Raw genomic sequence first — 9,459 nt, 5'->3', positions numbered from 1 at the left:
TTTCAGAGGAGGAAAAAAAAAAAAAAAATGTAGGGAGTCAAGTCCCATCCAGCAACAGAATTGACAGGAACAGAGCGCAGCGAATGGCCGCGATGGGCGAGCGCTGCAACCTCACCCAGCACGGCTCGACCATGACCCGGGGGTCTCTCTGCCACAGGGCCCCACGCTCCCCCCTGCTTGTGCCAGACAATGAGAAGGGTTTGTGAGTACACAATGGGTCCAGCACTGATGCATTCCATCTATATGCAAACAAATGAGAAGTTGAGTTTTGAGAGGGGATGGGTCTGCGTGAGCATCGAATTGCTGTAAGAACAGCCCTTAACGTATTTGCTCGTGCCGTGGGCTTTGGTGCACTGATAGCTTGTGGGAGTGATTTGTTTTATTCCAACAGGTCATTTGTGTTATATACTTGTGTTATATATTTGAGCGTATGTGGTGACATTTAAGGCTTTTTTCTTATTTTGAGCCACGGTGTAAGTTCTTTGTCTCTCCTTCACACACACATAAACATCTGGGACACGCTTTAGCGCCAGTGAAAACCAAAACTTGGCTATCTGAACATCTGAATGAAAAAATAGCTATCTTCAGAAGTGACTGAACATCTATTAATTATATATGAATGTAATTTTATCCCCATTACTGGTTTGAAAAATCTCAGCCAGGCTCTGCCACCTGTCCACATGTGATTTAAAGTTCATCACACTGTTTTGTCTTGTGAAGATGCGGGGTTTCTCGTGATGGAAGGAACTCACTGATATTGGTGGCATCCCTCTCTAGAAGCCTGAGGTGAAAGAGAAAGGAGCCTCGCCCTCGGGTGGGTGTCTCTAAGTGCCTCCATGGTGCACAAGAAAGGAGAATATTTATTTTCTTCTCAAATTTTAAAAATTAAAGTCAAATAGACTACTTTTAAAGTACCAGATGCTGGAAAAATGATAGGCAGATGATAGCTTCTGTGAAGTTAATATTGTCCTTCCAGGTAAATACTGAATAGAGGACAAAACATTTGCAACAGTTCCTGATACATCTTCAAGCTTGTACCCTTTTGCATGTCATTAGAAAAAAACTTACAAAAGCAGAGATTTTTTTCCTCTGGACTGAAAATATATCTCCTTCAGAGCAAGAAGAGGCTTCAAAGTTTGGATTCAAATTGCAGCAGACTTTTGGAATTATTAACAATGCTGTTACAATTGCTGGGGAAGGAAAGCAATTTGCAGCACACATGGAAGAAGTGTAAAAGTCCTTTGAGGAAACAGTTTTAGGTTTTCCTTTACGTACCTGGGGCTTAATTTGCTGGAGGAGCTGGCACATGTGGGAGTCTTGTTCCATGCTTCCAGCCTCAGCCCAGTAGACCAGGATGGCTCTGAGGTATCATGGCTGGTCCAGGCACTACCATAAATGGGGACCTTGGTGCAATCTTGTAAAAGCCTTCATCAGCTTCTGTTGCATCATAACAAATTAAAACAGTGTGATCTGACTTCTCATCTGACCATCTCAGGTGAAGTATATTTACTTCCTTTTGCTTATTTTTAGAGCTTAAAATACTCAGCTTTATTTTTATTGCAGTCAACTGACCAGAAGTGATCTGTTATCATAGTCTGAGGGGAATTCGCAAGAGTGACAGATGTTTGTCTTTGTTCATTACATAGCTGGAATTCCTTTTCATTTCTGCTGTAAAGATTTTAAACTAGGAAATGGCCCCAGATTCAAATCACCCTTGTCTTGTGTGGTACGGATCATCTGGACAAGCTAGCACACCTGTTTGTCTTTGGTGAAGACCTGGTGATATTTCAGGAATCCAGACTGGTTGAACAAAAGGTTTGAATAGACTGACTGATGTGTCTATATGTCATGTCTTCCTGAAGTTTCCAGCACAGGAAAAGGATGATGCAATGTAGGAAGCTCTTGTTTGAAAGGAATTGAACTTTCTTCTCTCAAAAATAAGTGTTCATGTAGGCTCTTACTGGGATTGGGCTGGCTTGAGGTTGAAGAGCTGTATGTTGGCTGCATGGACTTTAGAGGGAAAGGAGGGCTTTGCTAAGGTCAAGACCACAGTCACTATGAAAATGAGAACTGGAGGAGTTAGCTCTTCTCTCCGAGGTGTGGAGAAGATCTGCTCAGGACCCACAAAGGACTTGAAAACAAAGTTGATTTTGATGTTACGGGCGATCCTACTGATTTCCCATTGAAATCTGGAAGCTAGCTAAGCAAAACTTTCTTCCCCCCAAGGAGCATTACACTTAGTGTCACAGTCACATCCCCTTCTTCCTTGCCTGGTGATTTGGCAGGTCTACTGAGATACTGATAAACTTCATCTGAAGTCCCTGGGCATTGGGCAAATGTGGTGAGAATCAGTTTACATGCCCTGAGGAGCTTACAATTGCGTAAATTAGTGGGACACAGACTAATGGTGATTTGTACTGGGAGAGAGGGAGAAAAGATATAGCGAGGCTGATAGAAAAGTTCTGGGTATATGGGATTCCACCTTCTAACAAGAAGCAGGTTGAGGTGGCATAATCTACAGTATCACTTAGGCTGTAGTTAGACTACAGTGACAACAGAAGCTGGCTTTTCTATCTTCAGGAACAGATACTTTCCAATATCCAGTGGTTCTGGGCCAGATCGACCCAAGAGAAGCAGAGGAAAAATTCTGTGTGCGACTGAAATGCATAGGGATTTGCTGAAGTGGTCTGAAGGGGCATACATAGAAACGATGGCATGAAATGGCAAGCATGTTGAATACTGCAACCTCAAACCAGAAAGATACATTAGACTAAGGAGAAATATCCCAAGAGAAACCATGGAAGCCCCATTCCTTGGATAATTTCTAATTAAACTAGGCAAAACACTTGAGAATATATTGTAAGGGAAAATCCTGTAATGGCATCAGGCTGGACAGGGTGACCCTATACATCTTATTCATTTCTAATTTCTATGATTCACTAATGATTAAGTAATTCACAGATAAACTAAACATCCGTATTGCTGGGTCTTATCCAAAGCTCACCTCACCTATCAACCTTTTCAAATTTACCAATTAATAGTTAATTAGTTAATGTTTGTAAAGTGCTTTGAAGATGAGAATTGCTAAGTGCTAAGTATTATTATAGAAATAGGGATAGATAAACTCATTTTACTTAATTTTGAACCCACTCAAACAATCATGGAGGGCTCAAAATTCAGATTCAGACTTAAGCATTATTGGGTTTGCCTTCCTTGTTGAGGGAAGTCCGATGAGGTTGTTACACTGTGACTAAAATACAGTTATAATTTTGATAATGCACTTATCACACATTTCTGTATTTGGCACAGCAGTTCTAATCCTGATAAAACAGGCATGAAAATCTGTTGTCCCTGTCCAGACACAAGCTACAGTGTACAATACGAGCACTTTGCTTTGTAAGGAAACGCAAGTAGCACGGAAACATGCAGGGGATGAAATATCTGCAGTGTCTTTCACCCTTCCATTTAATTGTATTTTCTTTGGTGAATGTTTAGTAGCATCAAACCAATGAATTAAGGTTCAGAAGGGATACTGAAATCTCCCAGGTTCTTGAAGCGAAATCTTTGTGTTGCCAGTATGTGGTAAAAATATAGGTTTATGTTCAAATGCCAAGATATAACAGAGTATAGTAGGGACAATTGTTCTAGTCCAAGTATTGCCTGACCCAAGTTCCCATCACCTTTCGGTTGCCACTTGCAGGAGGGCTTCTTCCCTCTTCTTCCCCATTTGGTTATTCAGAGGAAATACTTTCCAGGCTTTCAAACACCAGTTTGTTAATCAGTATCTTAAACTCATTTGTAACAGAGCAAACAAAGCAATTTCAGGTGGAGCTCACTAATGTCAGGGTGTACATTCTGCGAGCACAATAATAACTTGGGACTTGTGATAGGTTTACTCATTACAGTGCCTGAATAATATATCTTAAATATCGAATCCTTGAACTAATCATCACAGCGAATGACTAATTTATAGGTTAAAATGCATTGAGTAATTTGAAAAGGAACATACTTCTGTGTGAACTGGGCTTCCTCCAGCTTTCTGGATGTGCCAGAAATACAAAGTGGCAGCAAATATTTTAATAGGTATATCAAACAGGTGATGTGGCACGAAACTGAAGAGCAAATATGTGCAGTTTGGGGCTGGAAGAGCAATCTGAGAAATGAAAGGCTTCTTGATGCAACTTCAATATTATTATAAGGCTTTCTTGTATGTTCTTGAGGAAAAAAAACAAAGGCAGGCAAATTCATGGAGGATGGGATCAATTCTAGCTGGATTCGTATGAGGTAGATCATACCAGGGCAAGCTGACGTCTCTCTTTGGTTAAATAACTGATTTTCTGGACAAAGGAAATGCAGTAGATCTAATCTGTCTGTACTTCAGTGAAGCACTTGATGAAGTGCCACATGGGAAACATCTAGTTAAGCAGGAAGAGATGGGCTTTTGCGTGAGAGTGGTGAGGAATGGCGAAAAGGGGAGACAGCAACGGCTTGTGAAAGGGGAAGCATAGGGCAGGAGAAGGGCTCATTAGTGGAGTTCGTCAAGGATCAGTCTGACTCATCTTATTTAACATTTTCATTAGTGACCTTGGAGCATAAATTAGGAATGTGCTAATGAAATGTTGGAGTTGACAAAGTTTGGAGACATTGCCAGTGAAAAAGGAGAACCTGAATGCACAGGAAAGAAAGTGGGTGGCCTTGGGGGCTGGAGTGACAGGCATGAAACGGAACTTAATGAGAAAAAGCACACGGACACACGTGTAGGAAATGAAAAGAACCCTTGCTACGACATGGCCGCACTGGGTGCAGAAATCGGGGATGAAAGGATGGCTCTCTGGAACCAAAGAAATAGAAGAAATGTCCCTAAGATGTATCTGCTGAAGAACTTTGTCAGAGATGGAAAGCTGAATGCATGGTGTGTCAGAAAGGGAATGAGCATGGAATGGTGAAGGAAAGTGCTGGCTGGATGTGTGAGGGCTGGGAAACCTTACCTTACAAGTGGGCCTTAAAGGAGATTTAGCCTATCACAGTGAGACACAGAAGGGGTGTGGGTGCTGTCAAGAAATGTGCTAGGAATGTTTCTAGCTGCAACGGCAACGCTGACAGAAATGAAATCGACTGCAAGCTGGACTTGATGGAATGTAGGTATGAAATCGGAGAAACATTCCTAACTAGCAGATTAAGGAATTTCTGGAAAAGGCTTTAAGCAAGAGTAATGGGGACAAGAATGGTAGTTTGCTGAGATAATGTTAGGTCAGCTTATAGAAGGGATTTTATCTTTCATTTTAGGAAAGGGACTCAACGACCTCAGCATTCTTGTCCTCTGTCTTCCTGTCTATTCATAGACAATACAGGGCTGGGAATCGGGCTGAATTCTCCACGTACATTATTTGCTGTGAATTGCTCACCCCTTTACGGAAACGCATTGCAGGTTAAGAGCCAATTCCCTGTTACACTTGAGAAATATCTAATCCTGATGTACACATGGATGTGTTCCAAATAAGATAACAGCAAGGTTGATAATTGATTTAATATTAGGTTGGAAGGAGGAGCCCCGGTGAGGAAGGCACAGTTCCTCTAAGAACACCCAAAAGATGCTGTACCCATATGCAGCTGTACCTGTGGTGTAATGAGCTGAGCTGGTGGAGGACGGGTGACTGGGGACCAGCTCTGTGTTCCACTGGATGCAAGTCCAGACCCTGCTGAAGTCATCACTGATGTAATCTCCACAAGGAGACCAAACAAGAAGAATTATAAGGTATGCATGTTGCTCATGTCTTGCTGATGGCCTTGACGAGCTGTTTTTAGGGTGCAGCGTGAGGGCAGCTGTGCCTAGTATGGGGCATCTTGCTGCTCTGCCAGCACAACAAACCGCAACGCTCCTAAACCACCTCTCTGACCGTGTCCCATCCTGCATGGCCAGAGACATGGCTCAGCACAGCCACCATCTCCTCTGCACTCCCACGTGTTTCTCCCAACAGCGATGGCGGCTTTTCTTTGCAGGACGCTTCTGCAGGAAAGCTCTGTCTTGGCTTTCACGTTTCTCCCTCTTTATTTAGGCTCGCCTTCAGCACCAGGCTCCTTGCAAACTGCCTTAAAGCTACCCATAAAATCCCTGCCAAGAAGAACGTGCTCGTCACTGCACGGGATGAAATGCAGACGAGCAGAAGACGGGCAGCGGCCGCTCCAGGTAGGAGCAGCGGTGTTCCCAGCTGCTGGGTGCTGCTTCCCATGTTGCTTCCCATGTTGCAGGCCCGGGCCGGGTGCTCACCACAACGGCTGCTCTCTCCCCTCCGCATCCGGGTAGCAGCGCAGTCGCGATGCGGCCTCGTGTTGTTTGGCCAGGGGGAGAATTGTTGTGTTGTTGTTTCCCCCCCCCCCCCCCCCTCATTCCAAGAAGAGTAAAAGACAAAATGGAATATCTGAAAAAGCATAAAAGCAGAAATGGCATTTTTAAACAGAGCATATTAACAACATTAAAAGCTTTTGTCTGCATGACAGCAAAATGAACATATAGTGTTGTGGACTGGAACAGTTATATTGTAATGGCTTACAATACCCCCCGTGATGAGAGAATGCATCATTTTTAGAACTATTTGATTCACTTAATATACAGGCTGATGCAAACTGTATATAAAAAACATGTAAAATAGCATCAATGAATTTCAAAGTGAACAGCAGATTTTTCTTTGCAAAAACCTTGTCTTCTATGAAAGACTGGTTTTAAAAAATGAGCTGTGTTAATGACACGTGTAAGCTTGATGCATACAAAATATTTTTTCTTTTTTTTTAATGGCCTGCAGAATAAATTTGAGCATCAACACAATGCTTCACAGGCTTAACATTTCTCAGCTGCTATGAATCATCAGTGCTAATGTATTCACAACAGACGAGGACCAACTGCTGCTATCAAAGGACTTGCTTGAATAACTGTAATAACTGGAAAATTATTTTGATAGCCTGAAACAATCTTATATATCACAGAACTTTATTAAAATAATATCAAATCAAATTAGCCTGTATCCCCATAATGAATTAAGTAACAGGTTATGCTGATATTAATCTCAGCTAGCTTGCAGGCATTGCAGCAGGAACATTTAATAAGTTGGTCCCTGTTGCTCTGAACTAGCAGAAATCCTCGAATACTCGTGCTTATTCAGAGAAAATACATCAAAAGGCTCTCTCTAAATAATGTGCCCGTTTTTGTGCCTTTGGTGAAATTATTCATAAGGCAAAAAAAAAAAAAAAAAATCTTTGGAAAATCTCATGAGAATTCTGATTAGCTGTTGACCTGTAGAGGAAGCTGTTTTTCATAATCCCCTAAACACTGTCTAATTCTTGCCTCAATCAGCTCTGGAAATGCTGGATTTACCTTAAAATAATGTGATAATGTTTTCTTATCATCTTTAAGTGAAACAGGCAGTAGCAAGATGGTTCCATCTCTTATTTTCTGTGTGCTGTAGCCTAGCTCAGCTTTAAGCCCTGATCTTTGATCCATGGGCAATTTATGGATGTGTAGCTATGTAGTGCACCCTGCACGTGTACCGCAAGCATGTGCCTGTGCATTGTCCTTAATGGAAACATTTTTGGGGAAGCCACAGAACTAAATCTATTTTGTCTCAATCTTCTAGCGCTGGAAAACTTTTAAAGCAACCAGGAACGCCTGTCTGCTTTTCCAGCAGGGTCTGAGATTTCAACAACTCATCACATTTAATGGATTTGTTGGTTTTTTTTTTTTTTTTTAAAGACGTGAAAGGCTCCCAGTCACTCAGAGCTCTAAGTGTTAATGACAGGTTGGGGAAGCTGCGCAGCCTGAAGAGGCATCCAGAGCTGGCAGAGAACAAAAAGTGTATAGAATAGATGCTTTATCCTATTCATCTTTCCATTTTAAATTATAGTTACCATGGCCACTGCTTTTAGATTATTCAGGAGATATGATTGCTACATATCTGCGCCTTCACTGTTCATCGTTGGAAGACACGGAAATATTAAACTACCTAAAGTAACTGAACTTTTAACTGTGCTAATTATTTATAACCACCCTCGGGATCCCAGTTTCCCACAATGAGCTTACCAGGACCTGACAACTTTAGATATTCTGCAAGTGACACCAATGTTATAGTCTAAACAGATTGTGTGACCTTCAGAGATTAATCAGTTAAAGCACCCCTTATGAAGCTGTTTTAGATTATTCTTGACAGTAGCTGCTTTTGACAGCAGAAGGTCAGAATCAAAGTCCTTTTTAAAAACTATTCTAAGATTTATGTCTGCATCAAATATAGCAAACACGCAGAAATCGCTGAAGAATGCTTTAGCCACTGCATTGTTCAGTGCTGCTCTCTCTTTTTGTTGTCTTCTTTTGATTATATAATTTGCTACGCCCTTATTTATGTTAAAACGTCTATAGCTTAGATATATTTTGAAATTCCTCTTAAGCTACGTTGATTTTTATCTTTTCCTTTTTTTTTTTTTTTTTCTCTGAGGAGTTTTCTGTGACGAATCTTTGGAATTTTCACATGGCAATATTGGTTATATTGCAACAAATTCTGAAACTTTACGTACCAAAAAGACAGGGGATACTGTAGCTTCAACAAGCTGTTATTTTGCGAGGAGGAATGTTGAACTTGGTCCACTGAATCATGATGCCTTGCCCAAAATACTGATGTTGTGAAGGAAAGATGCTTGGGCTGCGCCTTCTTTTAGTGAAATGTATTTTAAGCTCTGTGGTCTTAATGAGGAAATCCTTTTTGCCAACCTAGTATTGTCTTACATATCTCCAGTTTCGCCTTAAAAATAATTTGGAATCAGTGCAAGCCACAATTAAATTTAGAACTATCCTCCCATTGTAAATGTGATATTCTGAACAGAATAAGGCTATTTTTTTTTTCCTAAAATTTGTAGACCATTCAAGTTCACCATTCAAATTAATCTGGCAAATACCTTTTCTCTGTGTATTTACTAAGTTACAGGGATACATACATGCAAGCCTGTTGTACACAGCAATCCATTTCCATTTGAAGGATGTAACCCTGCCACATGGAGGGCACTGGTCATTGCAGCTCAGCCCGAATCCCTCTTGCATGTTTCTTGGAGGAACCTGGCTAGGAAGAACCAAGACGAGGTTAGTTCAAACTACCTGTGATAAGATCTCTTTCTTTATTTTTAAATGTAAATTCAGCACTTGCAAAATGTGCTGGTGACAGCATCTGGGATAGCAGTCCCACAAGCAGGCCCATGGGGAGGAGCTGCAGGCTGGTGCTACTGGTGAGGCCATGCTTGCTGGGATGGGCTTCACGTGAGCTGGGTGCTTTGGACATCACGCAGTCACTGCTCATTGAGGTTATAGCTTTGGTACCACACAGCAGCTACTTTATACTGTGACACATCTTTAATTGGTTTGAACAAGCATTCAAATACTGTGAAAGATGAGCAAGTAACAAAGGTTGCAGTTTTTCCAGAAGA

The 9,459-nt window shown here is 41.5% G+C and overlaps 1 long non-coding RNA gene across 1 annotated transcript; it reads left to right on the top strand.

The window, feature by feature from the left end:
- On the top strand, positions 239-9,112 carry LOC110397097. The gene is made up of 3 exons (XR_002437540.1): positions 239-305; positions 6,057-6,187; positions 8,961-9,112. It is a non-coding gene; the product is annotated as an uncharacterized LOC110397097 (long non-coding RNA).

Source organism: Numida meleagris, chromosome 3 (genome assembly GCF_002078875.1).
Source record: "Numida meleagris isolate 19003 breed g44 Domestic line chromosome 3, NumMel1.0, whole genome shotgun sequence".
Classification (NCBI taxonomy): domain Eukaryota; kingdom Metazoa; phylum Chordata; class Aves; order Galliformes; family Numididae; genus Numida; species Numida meleagris.
This window is presented reverse-complemented; position numbering and strand designations above follow the sequence as displayed.